The 18561-nt window shown below is 36.9% G+C and overlaps 1 long non-coding RNA gene across 1 annotated transcript; it reads left to right on the top strand.

The window, feature by feature from the left end:
- The first annotated feature begins 446 nt into the window (after window positions 1–446).
- On the top strand, window positions 447–18214 carry LOC122144382. Its single transcript, XR_006159688.1, has 3 exons — window positions 447–619; window positions 1548–1608; window positions 17710–18214. It is a non-coding gene; the product is annotated as an uncharacterized LOC122144382 (long non-coding RNA).
- Window positions 18215–18561: the final 347 nt, after the last annotated feature.

The following is an 18561-nucleotide window of genomic DNA, read 5'->3' as shown; positions in this document are numbered from 1 at the left end:
CTGGGATGCTGGTTTAAGCGCGTCCTTTGCTGGTTTATGTTGGTCCTTAGCTGGTCATGTGCTGGTCTAAGCTTGTCAGACCAGTTTAGGACCAGCACATGACCAGCTAAGGACCAGCTTAAACCAGCAAAGGACCAGTTTAAACCAGCAAAGTACCATCATAAACCAGCAAAGGGGCATCTTAAACCAGCTCAAACCAGCATCCCAGCTTCCAAACATACCTAACCAGCATATGCTGTTTTTTTCAACAGGGTACATGACATGCTAATAAGATACTGGCACAACATTGCCAGCCACATGGCCTCTCTCACTGGAGACGCAAGTAATGAGTCTAGATTAAACCCATGCTAAAGTGAAGACACTTGGAGAGATAAGACAACACTGACACCTTGATTAGCTAATTTCCTGCCATTAATCAGGTTTAGGTATCAAGCACAGCTGGCTTGACAGGTGACAGCTAAACAAGTTTTAGTCACTTAAATTACACAATTGAGACAGGGCTTATCATTCTCTAATGGCCTACTGAGGAATTGATTTGCCTCGTGTTAAGGCACTCAAGCTTGCCATGTCAGTTTTAAAACTCACTTCTCCACCAACAACTCGAACAGTCCCAGCTAAGGTGAGTCTTGCCTTCGGATTTTCTCTTTATCAGCCCAATATTAAGGTGTCACTACAAATAAAAATAAATTTTCAATAATGACAACAGTGTGCACAGCATTTTTTTTTTCTATTCTGAAGATGTTCTCAAAGAATTCATTCCCCACAGAGTGACTCAGCAGTTATATGTGTTTTGTCTGACAGCTCCCTACGTAGGCAGCATTTTAAGGCATCATAGCTGCTATCCTGACTATGAAGGTAGTTCCAAGACTTAGGCAGAATAATTATGCTCATAAAGATACCTAATGTTGTCCCAATTCTCAGGCAGTGATATGTGGGCCTGTCCCAATACCAACAATTGCAGTCTCCTTGGCCATTTGAGAGTGTTTGTATGCAACAAGAATTAAATGTGCAAGACTGCCCCGCATCGGAAAATGCCAAAGCTCAGAGCCCTTAACCCACACTAAATCCACATCTCGAGAACCTCCTCTGAGTAGAATTTGAGGTTAAGAGGAGCCCATCTTTTAACTTGCTACATATTGATGAATTCATGTTGACAAAGCAGAGTGCACACTTTATATATTCATAATAGTCCTTTACGATTGTTGCTTGTCAGAGCATGATCCCAGCTATAAGCCATGTCTTCACAACTGTGGGATATCATCAACTGTCAGGCAGTAAGACAGTCAAGACTTGTTAAAAACTGATATATGCAAAATGACTCATCTGGAGTTTTAGATTATTAGTCTGTGACATGTTTGATGATAGTGAGTCACATTCACACACTAAATTGAAATGGTAGCTAACAAACAAAAACAATATCTGGCAATAATTTTGATCATGGCTTGTTTTGAAAAAAGAAATGAAGACAGTGTGTGTGGAGTAAATGGTGGTTTGTTGTTGTCACACTAATTGCGTCATCATGGTTCTTGATTTGACGGTTGTTGTAGGAGAAGCCACACTGGAGGGCTGTGCCTCAAAACATCTGACACTGGCAGAATTTAATTGGAGGTAAGATTTAATTGCACTGGTTATTAATTGGCTGTCAACGAACATGTCAAACTAATGATCAAGCACTACAGAATTTTGCCTAGGATCAGGGGAATTGCAAAATTTGTCTCAGACAGCCAAAATTTGGGCCAAAATCACAGTGTGAACCTACATTTAGTTAAATTAGGATATTACATATAATGTGGTTGTGAAACATAAAGTGTGTTTTACAAAAACATATTTGCTTTGTAAAATGTTTGCAACAGCTTTTTATCACTGAATTTCAATTAATAAACAACACTTTCTGTTACTGTACAATAGGGACTACTGTACAGATATGTAGACGTTTATTAATGCAAATTATTGAAATGTGTATATAAAGCTCTGTAAAAATTTTAGTTGCATTTTTACAACACTATAATTTAGTGTGTGCCATCTGATAATCAAAAGTTCTACACTTGTGCATTTAAAGACTTGAGCAATATACCTGAGATGTGTCATGTAAGTAGGTAACCCAGCTAACAGAGAACATTCTCACAACTTTCACCAACTTAGGTATATAAATGTTAGGACAAAGCATTTTAAAGTAATATTTGTGGAATGTTCTTGTAACTTTATTATATATTTGGTATCCATTCATAACATTACGAGAAAATGTTCATGGAGAAGAAAAATCTCTGAATGTCCTCATGATGTTATTTTAACTTCATGAATGTTCTTATAACATTCAGAGAAAACATCTGAGATCAATAGGCCTATTCTAACGTTTTCATAATGTCGAGAGAAGGCATTCTTAGAATAATAATAATAAAAAAAAAACATTCGAATAATGCTATATTTTGGATACAAATAAAATTAGTTAAACATTGTTTAAAAGTGACAAAGGGTCCTTTCACACTTGGTTCGACTGCCTAGTCCGAACACGAGTTAAATTGCCCCCCAAGCTTACTGCTAATTAACTGTTAGTAAGGTAGTTGTTAAGTTTAGTTATTGGGTAGAACTAGGGATGTAGAATATGGTGATGCAGAATAAGTGCTTTATAAATACTAATAAACAGCCAATGTTAATAATAGGGATGCTAATAAGCAACTAGTTAATAGTGAGAATTAGTCCTTAAAGTGTTACCTTGGCTTGTAGTGTAGTTGACTACTTTTTTAAAGCAGTCGCTTGCTGTAGTTTGACTATTTCAGATTATGATTAGCTTGTAGCTTATCAAGCTACACATTCAAAGTGTGAGATATGTTAGTGGTTATTCAAGTATTGTTTTTAGCTTAGCAACATGCTAATGGCAAACTCTGTTGAACAGTGAATAGTGGTATGTTTCTATGACACATGGAGTTTCTGCCTATACAGTGTGTTCCAAATCTGTCACTTAAATAGTTTTTATCTTAGATAGTTTGCTATGTAGGCAGTAGACAGCAAGCCAGTTTACTAGTTTTGGAAGAGATCCAGTGTTTGGGAGAGAGCTCTTTCTCACTCCTTTGGGTGTAAAGAAGCCATGTACACACTATTGTACACTTCTCTATTTTTGGCGTCTGATTAATGTTCCTGGCTGCTCTGGAGTCTCTCTGATCTATGGCTTCTACTTAAATATATTTTTCAAGAGAGGCGACACCTTTGTGTATTTCCTGTTCTACTTTATCTACACATCTTATTCTCAAGTGCGTCAACAAAATATTTAAGATTTTGCTAAAGCGTTGTACTGGACATTAAATCTGACGTGTGTAATTTCTGTGCCATTAGCATCATGAAACAGAATTGCAAGAGTTCCTCATCTTCCATTAGTCAACAAACAGATAGTCCAGTTGGAGTGTTCATATCCACTAAAAATACATTTACAAAAAGGACCTCAGAAAGGCTGAAAAAGAGGGGCAGTCATGTATTTTGATATTTTAAAGGTGAAGTGGATTGCTTGGCACATGCTGAAATGACACTTTCATTAACAACAAAACCACTGAGAAAATTGCTGGGAAAAATGACTCCTGACCATGACGGATTACTTAACGGAAAGCCTATGCCCCATCTAAAATTTTCTTAAAAGCCTTGACATTTTTTAGCAATAAACTAATTTTCAAATGCTTGGAGTGTAGTGTGTGAAAATTATTAGTTTATTAGAGCAGGGTTGTGACAGCATTGTAGGTGGTAAGTAAATAAATAAAAAAGTGAATGTATAAATTTAAATGCACCAAAATTTAATTCAAATAGATTAAATCAGTTGCCTTAAAAATGAAATGTACAATAACAACTAGGGGTGCCACAATTTTAAATATAATATTGAATCGTTTAGTACAACATTTTTTTTTTTTTTTTGCCATTTAAATAATTTCTGTGTGTTTGTGTGTGCCCGTGCGTTTATGTGCTGAGATGCGGAAACACCTCCCCGCTTATAACATGCATTTGAAAAAGCAACACACATCAAACATCCTCCGTTGTGATGAGAAATGTTTCTAAACCTGCTGTCCAATGAAAGAGAACATTTTAACACGTTTTTAATCCAAAACATTTGCCGACTGTTTGAAATAGCTTCCGTTTGTGATCTGATTCTTATCACAGAATAAAACAGAAAATATATTCTATACTGTAATAAAGGCTATGTAATTAGCAATGGATAATAAATATACTTAATCATTATGAGAAAACCCAAGATGACTTGAAGAATAAAGATAAACTATTTATAATTGTCGCAAGCGAGTGTTTATTGGTTTATGTTTCATCATTCAAAATGTTTCTCTCTTCTTTTTATTCAGTTTACAGTACTAGTGATGTCTTCGTCCATATTAGGAATTTAAAATTAGGGCTTTTTCAAATCAAATTAAATTTTATTTATAAAGCATATTTAAAATCAATCTTGGTTTTGCCAAAGTGCTGTACATAACAGTAAAACAATAAAATTACAAAAAGTAATTAAAACCACAAGAGAAAAAGATGAGTTTTAAGCATGGATTTAAAATCAGCTAACATAGAAGCAGTTCTAAAACATAGTGGTAAGTTGTTCCACAACTTAGGGCCCGCCACTGTGAAAGCTCAATCAGCCCTGCATTGTAAGCAAGATCGTGGGACAAACAAGAGATATAGATCTCTTAATCTAAGAGTGATCTAGATGGGTTGAAAGTGACAATTAGGTCAGAGAGGTATTTGGGGGCTTGATTTCAACAAACTTTGTAAACTAAAATTTTCAAATCAGCTGCGTTTTGGACTATTTGGAGATGGGAAATTGAGGAAAGGTAGCCTGACATATAATGACTTATAGTAGTGGAGTCATGTGGAAATAAAAAGTGTGAATAACTTTTTCAAAGCTTTCTTTACATAAAAATTATTTGACTATGGCTATCTGGCGTAGATAATAAAAGCAGGTGCTAATTATGATATTGTTTTGTTTGTCTAGTTTAAGACTACTGTCAAGATAAAATCCTAAATTTTTAATGATGGAGGTAAGGTATGGTGAGAGGGTACCTAGGTCAATACAATTTTCGTTAGAGAGCTCATTTGGAACAAATAGGATTATTTTGGGTTTTATCATCATTCAATAACATAAAATTGTTAGTGAGACACATTTTAAGTTCATGAAGACATGCTTCTAATCTTATATGTGCGAGTCTATCTTTATGTTTTATAGGTATGTACTGTTGGGTGTCATTTTTTGTGTAACAGTGGTAAGACACACCAAATACTCATAATTAGTCCCTAGAGGTACTCTCTATCGCATACTTTGTCAATGTCGTGCGCTTGCTTAGACCTTTGTTTGTGATAAACAGTAAAGTGTGTTCAAGCGCTAGCAAAGACAGTGTAAAGAAATACCCTTTGAGAGAAGCAGTTAAATCAGCGGAAGTTAAAAGCAGATCGTAAGTGTATTTATTTGTTGTCTCATTAGTGTTTTGCGCAGTTGTCATTGCTAGGAAACACTTGTTTGTTTACTGCTCTACCGTGGGACTCCACCGGGCAGGGACACCGGCAAGGGATATCATAAGTATTGTTTTGATTACTCCTTTTTTTTTTACTTCTACTTGTTTCACTTCTATTTCAGTTTTTATAACCAATTATTACTATGTGTTTCCAGATCCCTACTATCACTACCACTCGCAAACCACGCATCACACAATGTAGGCAGCGCAATCCTAACAACCCGCACACTCTGCCTATGTCTGCTAATACACTATCTTTTTCTATTGGTCTCTGGAATTGCCAGTCTGCTGTAAACAAAGCCGATTTCATTACTTCTATTATTAGTCATTCAAAGCTTAATCTCATGGCCCTGACAGAGACCTGGATGAAACCAGAGGACACTGCTACACCTGCAGCCCTCTCCAATAATTTCTCATTTTCCCACTCCCCCCGTTTGACTGGAAGAGGTGGAAGTACTGGTCTGCTCATCTCTAATGATTGGAAATTTAATCCTTTACCATCTTTGGGTATCAACAGTTCCTTTGAATCTCATTCCGTTACTGTTTACCTACCCTCCTTAAAATACATTTTGTAGTTGTCTATCGACCCTCAGGACCACTAGGTAACTTTTTGGATGAATTAGATGTGCTGCTCTCAACCTTTCCTGAGGATGGTATTCCCTAGTTATGCTTGGAGATTTCAACATCCACCTAGATAAATCTCTATCTGCTGACTTCCACATTCTGCTTGCCTCTTTTTGATCTCAAAAAACCGAGTGTCAACTACTGCTACTCACCAAATCAGCCAACCAACTGGACCTTATTTACACACGACACTGCTCCACTGATCATGTACTGGTTACTCCACTGCACACCTCAGATCACTTCCTCCTCACTCTTAACCTCAACATGGTTCCTGACACATCACTTAACCCTCCACATGTTATCTTTCGACGTAACTACACTCACTCTCACCCTCCCCGGCTATCTGCAATGGTTTTCATCTTCGCTTCCTTCCCCTAAACTGTTAGCATCTTTTGATGCTAACAGTGCTACTGATACTTTCTGCTCCACTCTTACATCTTGTTTAGACACTGTTTGCCCCTTGTCTTCCAGGCCAGCCCGTACCACCCCTTCAGCCCCTTGGTTATCTGATGTTCTACACGAACACCGTTCTAAGCTTAGAGCTGCTGAAAGGTTGTGGCGCAAATCCAAAAATACTACTGACCTTAATGTGTATCAGTCAACTCCTCTCTTCCTTTTCTGCTAATGTCTCCACTGCTAAAAAGACATACTACCATAACAAAATTAAACAATTCGTCTAACTCTTGCATGCTTTTTAAAACATTTTCCTCGCTCCTTTGTCCTCCTCCTCCCCCTCCTGCTTCATCTCTAATAGCTGACGACTTTGCCAACGTTTTTTCAGTAATAAAATTAAAAACATCAGTGCACAAGTTTCCACACCACAATCCATCAAGCACATCTCACCAGCAAACATACACTCATTCACATCCTTCTCTTCACTCTCTGAGGCAGAAGTCTCCAAACTCATCCTTTCTAATCATCCTACTACTTGTCCGGTTGATCCTATTCCATCTCATCTCCTTCAAGCCATTTCTCCTGCAGTTGTACCTGCACTCACTCACATCATTAACACATCACTTCATACAGGTGTTTTTTTTCCCCTCATCATTTAGACAGGCTCGTATAACTCCACTCCTTAAGAAACCCACTCTCAACCCATCTCTTTTAGAGAACTACAGACCAGTTTCCCTTCTTCCTTTCACTGCAAAAACACTTGAACGAGCTGTTTTCAACCAAGTCTCTACCTTTCTCACACAGAACAACCTCCTTGACAGCAACCAATCTGGCTTCAGAAGTGGACATTCAACTGAGACTGCCTTGCTCTCAGTTGTTGAAGCCCTAAGACTGGCAAGAGCGGAATCCAAATCTTCAGTACTTATCTTGCTTGATCTATATCTGCTGCTTTTGACACGGTTAACCACCAGATCCTCCTGTCAACCCTACTTACAAAGGGCATCTCAGGAACCGCACTCCAGTGGTTTGAGTCTTACCTATCAGATAGGTCCTTCAAAGTATCTTGGGAGAGGTGAGGTGTCCAAGTTGCAACATCTAGCTACTGGGTGCCTCAGGGCTCAGTTCTGGGACCACTTCTCTTCTCTGTCTACATGGCATCACTAGGTTCTGTCATTCAGAAACATGGCTTTTTATATCATTGCTATGCTGATGACACTCAACTCTACCTCTCATTCCATCCTGATGATCCATCGGTAGCTGCTCGCATCTCAGCTTGTCTAACAGACATTTCTTGCTGGATGAAGGACCATCACCTTCAACTCAACCTTGCCAAGACTGGTTCCAGCAAACCCATCGTTTCATCACAATTTCACCATCAAGTTAGGCACATCAACCATAACTCCTTCAAAAACAGCCAGAAACCTTGGAGTTATAATTGATGATCAGCTAACTTTCTCAGACCACATTGCTAAAACTGTCCGGTCCTGCAGATTTGCTTTATTCAACATTAAGAAGATCAGGCCCTTTCTTTCGGAACATGCTGCACAACTCTTTGTTCAAGCTCTTGTTCTGTCCAGGCTAGACTATTGCAACGCTCTCTTGGCAGGTCTTCCAGCCAGTTCTATCAAACCTTTACAATTAATCCAAGAACGCGGCGGCAGCAAGATTAATTTTTAATGAGCCGAAAAGAATACACGTCACACCTCTGTTTATCAATTTGCACTGGCTACCAATAGCTGCTCGCATAAAATTCAAGGCATTGATGTTTGCATACAAAACCACCCCTGGCTCTGCACCCCTTTACCTAAATTCATTACTTCAGACTTATGTGCCCTCTAGAAGCTTGCGTTCTGCAAGTGAACATCGCTTGATTGTGCCATCCCAAAGAAGCACAAAGTCACTTTTACAGACTTTTTTTGCACCCTGTTCCCTCCTGGTGGAATGACCTGCCCAACTCAATCCGAGCAGCTGAGTCCTTAGCCATCTTTAAGAATCGGCTTAAAACACATCTCTTCCATCTTTATTTAACCCTCTAACTTTTTCACTCACTATTCTAATTCTATTTGAAAAAATATATATATAGAAACTACCTTTCTAATCTTTTTGTATTCTATCTATTTTCTTTTCATTTATTATACAATTATAAAAAAGACCTCTAACACTAGCTTGCTCTATTCTTTTTCTATTCTATCTGTTTTTCTTTTTATTTATTATATTATTTAAAAGCCCTTGCTACGTATACTGTGTTTAGGCTAACTGAGACTTGTTATAGCACTTATATATCATTGCTCTTTTGTTGTTTTTGATTGCTTCCATTGTCCTCATTTGTAAGTCGCTTTGGATAAAAGCGTTTGCTAAATGACTAAATGTAAATGTAAATCTAGTTGTGTTTGGTTTCTTTTTTGTGTTATATGTTTGATAATCATAATTTGGGGTACACCACAGATGAGGTGAGTCGTAGAGGATGAATGAGCACCTAAACTATCTGAAAGTCCTCTATTGGATAGGAAGGACTGGAAATATTCAAAGGGTTAGTTCATCCAAAAATTAAAATTTTGTCATTAATCACTTACCCCCATGTCGTTCCAAACCCGTAAAAGCTCTGTTCGTCTTCGAAACACAATTCAAGATACAGTATTTTTGTTTTTGATGAAAACTGGAAGGCTTGAGACTGTCCCATAGACTGCCAAGTAAATAATAGTGTCAAGGTAAAGGTATGAAAGTTGTCGTCAGAATACTCCATCTGCCATCAGATGTGCAATCTGGGTTATATGAAGTGATGGGAACACTTTTTGAAAGCGAAGAAAAGAAAAATAATGACTTTATTCAATAATTCCTTTGTCAACGGTCTCCTCTTTGTCACTCCATATCACAGTGCTGTGTATGCTCTTCTGTGTCCTCCGTGCCACAAGGATGCGCTGTTTCTACGTGTATTTAGCTTTGATTTGAAAAAAAAACAGCACACCCTTATGGCGCGGAGGACACAGAAAAGCATATGCAGCACGGAGATATCGAGTGACAAACTTCAGAGTGAATCAGCGTAGCGCCATTTTGGAAATTCTGAGCAGTACGCAGGTGGCTTACACTCTTCTGTGTCAGCCATGCCACAATGATACGTTTTTTTTTACGTGTATTTACACTTTGGTTTGAAAGCAAACAGCGCATCGACGCCACGTGGCTGACACAGAAGAGCGTGCGTAATATGTGTAATTTTTGTAATTGTTAAATTGGCGCTATGCTGATTTTGAGTGGTGCTGAGGATTGGAATTGTTGAGTTATGTTGTTATTTTTGTTTTGTTTTTGTACAAACAGTATACTTGTTGCTTCTTAATCATTACGGTTGAATCACTGATGACAGATGGACTATTCTGACGATGCTTTTCATACTTTCCTGGACCATGACAGTGTAATTTATTTGGCAGTCTATGGGACTCTAAAGCCTACCGGTTTTCATTCAAAATATCTTAAATTGTGTTCCGAAGATGAACAAAGTTTTTACGGGTTTGGAACGACATGGGGGTAAGTGAATAATGACAAAATTTTCATTTTGGGATGGAGTAACCCTTTAAGATATCATTTAGAACTTTTAGGAGAGCCGACTCAGTGCAATGAAGCGGTTTGAAGCTAGACTGAAAAATATCAGAGATTTTTAAGAGTATCTTTACTAAAGCAGTTTAGACTATGAGTATTTTGTAGCTTGCCAAACTAAAATTAACTTTCAAATGAACTTCCCTAACACTGCAACTAACATCAGTATCCCTAACCGCTACATCAGCTGCTTAAAGAGAGAAAACTAGCTTGTATGCAGGAGGTCTCTTGCACGGGAGGGAAATGACCTGATCTTCATCAGCCTAACGCTCACTCTGTCTTCAGTCCCAGCATCACTCTTTGTACATTAGAGTGTACATCTCTGTCTGTTCCTAATGACTGTGCATGGAAAAGAGCTGAATGCTTGATCAATGAGAAATCGAGGTTACTGTGGGAAACATTCTTTGAGATTTGCATTGCTTGGAGGCAAATGGTTATTTCAGTCTCAGCATGAGACATTTTCCATTTTTGTAATCACTGCTGTCATCATCACCATCAACATCATATTCTTGCCTTTTTTTCCTCATCTCCTTTGCCCTCTTTGTAAGTTTCATCATTATCATCATCAACATCATGAACATCCTCCTCATGGGCATAACATTCACATCATTATGTCAAAGCTTTGTGGGGGAAAGATAAAACAGCATTTTCACTGCAAATTCAGGTATTTTTTTGTGTTTTTACTGAGTGTCACTTAATCTGTTTGGGTGTGCAGTTTGTGTTTAGCCAGTATTTTTAAAAACTTATCATTAAAAATGTATATAACATTTATGAACAGCCAAAGAGCTGTGCATGACTAAATGATAATGTTGTTGCAACACTGAATACACCTTATACACTAAGGAAGAGCAACTCTGTCTCAGAAGCCAAGAGAGCCCAATTTCAAGCGGCAATATATATATAAGGCATACTGTATAATACATAAGGTTTACATTTATAATTAAAATCCTTACGCTTGAATGTTTGAAATTAGTTTTGTAGACAACTTTGAATTTTGCCTACATGTCATTTTCTTTTTATGTAATTTTTATGCAAGACATCTGTAAAGGGTATAGAAAGAGCTGGAAACAAAATGTCTACCATATATATATATATATATATACATATATATATATATATATATATAATATACATTTATTTTAATATATCAAAATGTAAACTAATATATGAAAATTATATCAAATATATGACATATATCAGTGTTATTTCTGAATAACACTATTACTTTATAAAATTAATTTAAATTTGCTTTATTACATTTTAAAATTTCATTTTAAATGACATTCATTTAATATATTCTAATTAGCTTTAATTTATAATAGTACTTCAACTTCAGGGCCTTTTGCACCTTTTCATAATACCTGAACTAATTATGGAATTACCCACTTTTTGGCGTGTTAGCACCGCAGGAACTAGGAATGGTTTTAGTTCTAGGAACTCCGTTTGGAGGAACTAAATTAGCTCCTACTTCAGAGCAGGGTCTAAAATAGTTCTATAGGAACTATCAGTGACGTAAGTGTAGGCTGATTGGCCAAATGCATGCGAAACACTGGCCACCCAGCATTTTTAAAAAGCCATCTAAACATATTTACTTCATGAACATGGAAAACAGCGATAACGGCATTTACCTGTTGTCTGCAGTGTTGTGTTCTTTTCTCAGCTTCGATGATATGTAACAATGCAAGTTGTCATAAAAAAAATGGACTCTTAGACCAACTTTTTGCTCTTGCAATCACGTACATTGGGCACCGAGGGAAAAATTGGTTCTCTAGGACCTACCCTGCTGGCTAGTTCCTAGAACTAAGTTCCTAGAACTAGAACTACGCGGTGCAAAATCCCCTATTAATGTGATGTGAAAAGTAATTTAAAAGACATTAACATATTTTCATGATATTTCATTATACACTATATGAACAAAAATATTGGGACACCAACAGGGAGTCAATAACATTGATTTCTAAATACATGAACCTTAATATGGAGTTGGTCCTTCCATGCAGCTATACCAGTTTCCCAAAAGGCTTTCCACTAGATTTTGGAGTATTACTGTGGGTCTTTTTGCCAATTCATCCAGCATTTGTGAGCTCAGGCTCTGATGTTGAATGAGAAGGCCTGGCTCTCAGTCTCTATTTCAGTTCATCCCAAAAGTGTCTTGGTATGCTGAAGGAGTAAGATTTTCCTTCACTGGAAGCTAGGGGTGAAGCCCATCCGCTGAAATACACTCCTACACTGTTATCCCTCCTCCACAAAACTTTACAATTGGCACAATGTAGTCAGGCAGGTAACATTCTCCTGGCACCCGCCAAAGCCAGACTCACCCATCAGACTGACAAACAGAGAAGCATGATTCATCTATCCATAGAAGAGTAGGTTTCCACTGCTCCAGAGTCCAGTTGTGGTGTGCTTTACACCACTCCATCCGGTGCTTGGCATTGAACTTGATGTGAGGCTTGTGTGCAGCTGCTCAGCCATGGAAACCCATTCCATGAAGCTCACGTTGCACAGTTTTTGTGCTGATATTAATGCCAGTGGAAGCTATGGAATCAGGTGACTTTTACTATGCACCTCATTGCTCGGTGTCCCTGCTCTGCGACTTTACGTGGTCTTCTGCTTTATGGCTGAGTTGCTGCTTTTTCTAAATGCTTCCACTTTCCAAAAAGAACACTTTTACAGTTGAATGTGGAATATCTAACAGTAATTAAATTTTATTAACTGACTCATTGCAAAGATGGCCTCATATTACAGTACCACACTTGAATTCACTGAGCTCTTCAGAACCGCATGTTTTTTCACAACTGTTCATTAATGCAGAGTGCATGGCTAGGTGCTTGATTTTATTCACCTGCATCAAAGGCTCTGAATTAAACACCTGAATTCAGTAATTAAGAGGTCTGTCCCAATACTTTTATCCATATAGTTTATAATTTCTAGGCACAGAACAGAGTACATAAGTTGGAAGTGGAGGAAAGAGAGGAAAAGTTCTCTAAACATCCTGCTGTTCCTGGCTTTGAGTTTTAAAAACTATCTGCTGATGTCTAAGTTAGTTTCAGTCTCAGCTTGACATTTGTGAAGCAAATTTCAGCACACTGTTTTGTGAACCTGTCACAGTGTAATGCAGGCTTTGCTGAAAGAGGCTGCAAAAGAAAGATGAGGCTGTGACATCTATGTTGGACCCGACAGGAAAAAAACTACCTTAAATAACCATTTATATTCATGCAAAGTTTTTACATAGCCTTAAAGTGACCTGGGGTGCATTTTCCAAAAATTAAATGTGGTCACAAGTTCCACTGAACTCTATTGATAAGGATCGAACTTGTGACCACAGTTGCTTTTGGGAAATGCAACCCTGGTTGATATTGCCTTATGATTTCTGTGATATGGAATCATAGGGAAACACAAAGGTCCTGTCAAACTAAAGGTTTGGTTTAACTTGAAGAAAATATAACTGAAAAATGTTGCTACTGTACAGTAGAATGTTCTTATCAAAGTAATAATAAAAATAGCAATATACAATTTATTAAAACATGATTTTTCAAGGTATATCACTCAATTTCTTACTAGAATTAGGAAGTACGACCATATTGGCCCGGTATCAACTCTGCACTGGCTCCCTATTGAACAACAGATACATTTTAAAATCTTGCTAATTACTTATAAAGCTCTGATTGTTTTAGCTCCTCAGTACTTGAGCGATCGCATTATAGTCCTTCACGTTCGCTGTGATCTCAAAACTCTGGCAATTTGATAATACCTAGAATATCAAAATCAACTGTGGGCAGCAGATCACAAGCCCATTGCCCAATCTGACCTGTGTTGCACCCTGGAATTAAACCACGCCATGCTGGTGTCGTCTGGTCAGAGGAGAACTGGCCCCCGACTGAGCCTGGTTTCTACCAAGGTTTTTTTTCCATTTCTGTCACCGATGGAGTTTTGGTTCCTTGCCACTGTCACCTTTGGCTTGCTTAGTTGGGAACACTTGACTGACTGATTGCACAGACACTATTGGAAGAGAGCTGAACTGGATGATGACATCAGTAAATCATCAATGAACTGACTTTAGCTGGAAAAATGACTCTTTGTTATCGTCTTCTTGCATTATTGACCAACTATTTTTCTGTTTGACAGTGAAAACCTGCTTTGCCACAATCAGTATTGTATAAAGCGCTATACAAATAAAGGGTTACTTGACTTGACTCTGCGGTGAATGGGTGCTGTCAGAATAAGAGTCCAAACAGCTGATAAAAACATCACAATCCACATGACACCACTCCGGTCCATCAATTAATGTCCTGTGACGTGAAAAGCTGTGTGTTTGTAAGAAGCAAATCCATCAAGACAGTTTCCAAATGGGCAGAATTTCAGTTTCAGTGTGTCTTTATTTAATTTTTTTCCTGATCTGATAGATATCCAGTCAAGAAAAACAAGTGTCAACACCCTCCAAGACTCATTCAAGACTGATTTCAATCCGAACAGGAGGTGATTTGAGATAAACAAGGCTTGGTTGTTCAGACCAGATACATTTCACTCCTTCAAAATGTGCCTATGCCAACATACAAATGTTTCAAAGTCACAAAGATGCCTGGAGTTAGCATTATCTCAAAAGTCAAGTACATATAGCATGGAAAAAATTTGATTTTTTTTCTAAGTAAAATGCACTCAATAATGTAGCTATCACAATGCCCTTAAGAGGTTCAAACATCTTGTCAGTGTATCGTTTACAGCCCTGATATCATTATGCATTCATAATTTTGTGCCTTTTCAAGCCATTATGTAAAAAAACAGCTACAAGTTGCACCTAACATAAAACAAAAGCCAATATTCTGTGAATATTTACATGAAGATGAAGGTTCTGCAGCCTCAGCAGTTCAGGAGCATTTGTAGCCTGTCACAGAGGCAATTGTTAATGGGGTGCAGAAGCATAAAATCTTAAAATATTTCTCAGCGCTATAGATAGACAGCAGACGGCACATCGCCTCAGGCGGGACCCATTGAGACTGTGTGTGGCATCTTTGTGGCAGTACAGCAGAAGCGTTGGAGAGATCTTGACATCTGAGTGACATCTGTATTCATATTCCTCCTCGGCTTGTAGCTGGTGTGAAATATTCATCGGCTGCTTAGGGTGTTTAATCGGCTGGATATACTCTTGAGCGGGCGGGTGGCATGAATCTGGAAACCTTCCTTTGAAGCAAAAGTTGAAGAAATAAATAGAATAACGAAAGAGCTTAAGTAAAAATACATTTTCTCGTGATTTTCTCACATCGTGCTTAAAATACCATAGTTGCTTGACTTCTTGGCTGCTCGGCTTCTTAACTAGCTTAAGACTGGTAAAACAGCTTTTGCAGCAAGTTTTGCTGGAGAATAACATGGATATGTAGGTCTGCCTACCTCACTAAACCAGTATAAACCAGCCTGGACCATCATGGAAATTCACCTTATAGTCTAACATACAGTCTTTAAAATCTTGAGAGAACAAAAGGGTATAGACTTTTTCAGTGGAGGAAGTATTATTATGGATTATGAACTCTTATTTTGATCAGAACAATGGTTTAAAATAAAAATGCCTTTATGATGTATTTGTTTCATAGCCGACAGAGCTTTAAGCACAATTAATGCATGATATTGTAATTGACTGTAAGAAGCTGCATGAAGCTTATTACCTGTTAATATTCAGAATGACTAGACTGAGCATAACAGAATATAATACATACACGATTTGATTCCTCCATGTAGTTAATTACAAAGATAAATCAATTCTTTCATTATGATATCAAAAAAGCACTTTAAAACAAAATTAACAAAAACCCCAATGTCCTTCTGGTCTATATCTCAAAGCCTGGCAATATGGGGCCATTGGGAGTTCTATTCAGCTGTTCGGTCCAGCGGTTTATACGATTACTGTCACTGTTTTCCCAAGTGTTTTTGCTGCTACCCAACTGAAGAGTAATTAATGACGGTGACCCTGCAGGGGCAGATGAAGGCCAGAGAAATGATTAAACATGAGGAATTGGTTGAGGGCTGCTGAGGAATCGGATAGGCTTATACGGCCGTCAGCCCACAGGTATCGATATATATCATTCGAGGGCCACAGACGTGAACTGTTTCCTTGAGAGGCCGAGTGAAGTGAGGCGTTAAAACAGAAAGCTCATGGCCCGGGCCTCAAAGGGCCACTGCTTAATCGGACAAGACCTCAGGCAAAACAGGAAGTGTGGTAGAAACAGTGCTTAAAGATGCTATTAATGCATGAAATCACAGTTGATTGTATGAAGGCTTGAGGGGTAACAGCCTAATCTGAATCTGCTGTACTGGAGAACACTATTAACAAAGCAGATAAATGGATCTAAACCTGACAAAATGTCATTGTGCACAAAAGTAATTTTTTAGACGTTTAGAAGTTTAGATGTAAAATTTTGTCATCATTTACTCACTCCAAATCCACATGCTGTTATTTATTGGTAGAACACAAAAGGAAAAAAATGGAACAAATCCACAGTGACTAGGAGTGTCAATCAATCAATCAATCAATCAATCAATCAATCAAATTTGTAATATTTTATTATACATAATAAATAAATAAATAAATAAATAAATAAATAAATAAATAAATCAAATCAAAACAAAAACACTTATTGGCAGTATATATATTTTTTTGATAATTGGAAAATGATGCAAACATAGAGATTGGAATACTGTTTTTAGTATTGTTTAAATACTATTTTAGTATTTATAAATAATGAATTAGCTTTTTATTTTAAGTTTTCATTTAAATTTCAGTTACATTTAGGTTTTAGTTAATTTTTATTTTATTTGCTTTTGTCACTTGTATTGTTATTATTATTATTTTAATGTTTAGTAATTTTAACATTTATTTAGCTTTAATTTATTTTTATTCAAGTTTTAGTAATTTTGGTACTTCAACTCAAACTTCATTCTTAAGTCTTCAATTGAAATTCTTCAGTCTGTTGCCAAAGCCACATTTCCTATTTTTTTCATCTAATATTTATATTTTATTTGATTTCAGCTTCACAATTACCAAAACATTTTTAATGGTTTTAGTTAACACTGTCACACACACACACACACACACACACACACACACACAAAAAAAAAAAAAAAAAACACACAAAAAAAACACACACACACACACACACACACACACAAAAAGCATACAAAATCATTAATTAAAAAACAAACCATTTTTGTTATATAATATTGTAATAATAATTCTAATAAAAATGAATGAACTACAATAAAAAAAAAAAAAATAAAAAATTATGTACATACGATTTTCCATCAGAATTTTGCTAGTAAATGTACCATTTATTTAAAAAGAAATGGCAAGTAACACATTTAATTAAAATAAAATAGTAAAATTTTCTTGTAATCTTTTAATCTGTAATCTGTTTATTTTATTTAATATATATAATTTTTTTTTTTTTTTTTTTTACGATGTACAATTATCCTGAGTATTTTCAGCAATGAGAAGATTTACTAATTCATATAGATATAATTATTTGCCCTAAACAGTAAATCTGCACATTAATCAAGCAGCGCTGCAGACTACCTAGTCTGCAACCTGTCTGTTCAATCCTAACTTTTCTTTTCTGCTTCATTTCAGACAAGGGGACTGGGCTTCAAATCTCAACACAGACACTCATTCATGTGTCGGCTGGTGTGTGTGTGTTTGTGGGTGGGTGGGTGTAATGTGTGTTGTTGTGCAGAGATGGACAGGAGGAGCAGATGGCACACAACTCTCAAGAATTCTTTGGAGGAGCTGTGGCTTTACGGCTCATATACGGCTCTAATTATCAGCTTAAGTGAGGGGAAAAGAATGGAATAAAATCCATTAAACTCAAAATCTCACGTCAGAAAGTGAAAAATAATGCCAACTTCTCACTGAAATTTGCGCTTTTGAGTTTTCTTCATTGTCAGAAAAGCATAATTTTCCAGCTTCAGACATATTAAATGTCATAAATGCTTTTGTACAGCTATCATTATTGAAACAAGGATATTACAAAGAGACCAAACAAAATGAGAATAGATCAATCAGTCAGGAACACATCAAATCCTTCTTGGTGTCTGAGAAGTATTGTGGAAGTGACTGATGAATGGATGGTCAGCAGACAGTGTGATACATTATTAATGGAAGTGTGAATCAGTACATAAAGTGCAACAGAAAATGTTCTACGGTTCCTCTAATCTAATTTAATGCTCTACAATGTAGAAATCATATTTTCATTGTGATAACCATATTTCACCATGGCAACTAGACTCCAATGTGCACTTGCTGCAGCATGCTGTGAAATCTTCATTATCAATTTGCAACGCATAAAAAATATGGCTCATGTTTTTAATTAGAGTTAATCAACAGTCACTTTGGCCTTGTGTGTTTCATATAATGATGAGTGTAGCAATTAATATAAATATATTATTTATTATATTAACAATCATTTTTAATATTAAAATATTA

The sequence above is a fragment of the Cyprinus carpio genome, unplaced genomic scaffold (genome assembly GCF_018340385.1).
Source record: "Cyprinus carpio isolate SPL01 unplaced genomic scaffold, ASM1834038v1 S000006657, whole genome shotgun sequence".
Taxonomy (NCBI): domain Eukaryota; kingdom Metazoa; phylum Chordata; class Actinopteri; order Cypriniformes; family Cyprinidae; genus Cyprinus; species Cyprinus carpio.
This window is presented reverse-complemented; position numbering and strand designations above follow the sequence as displayed.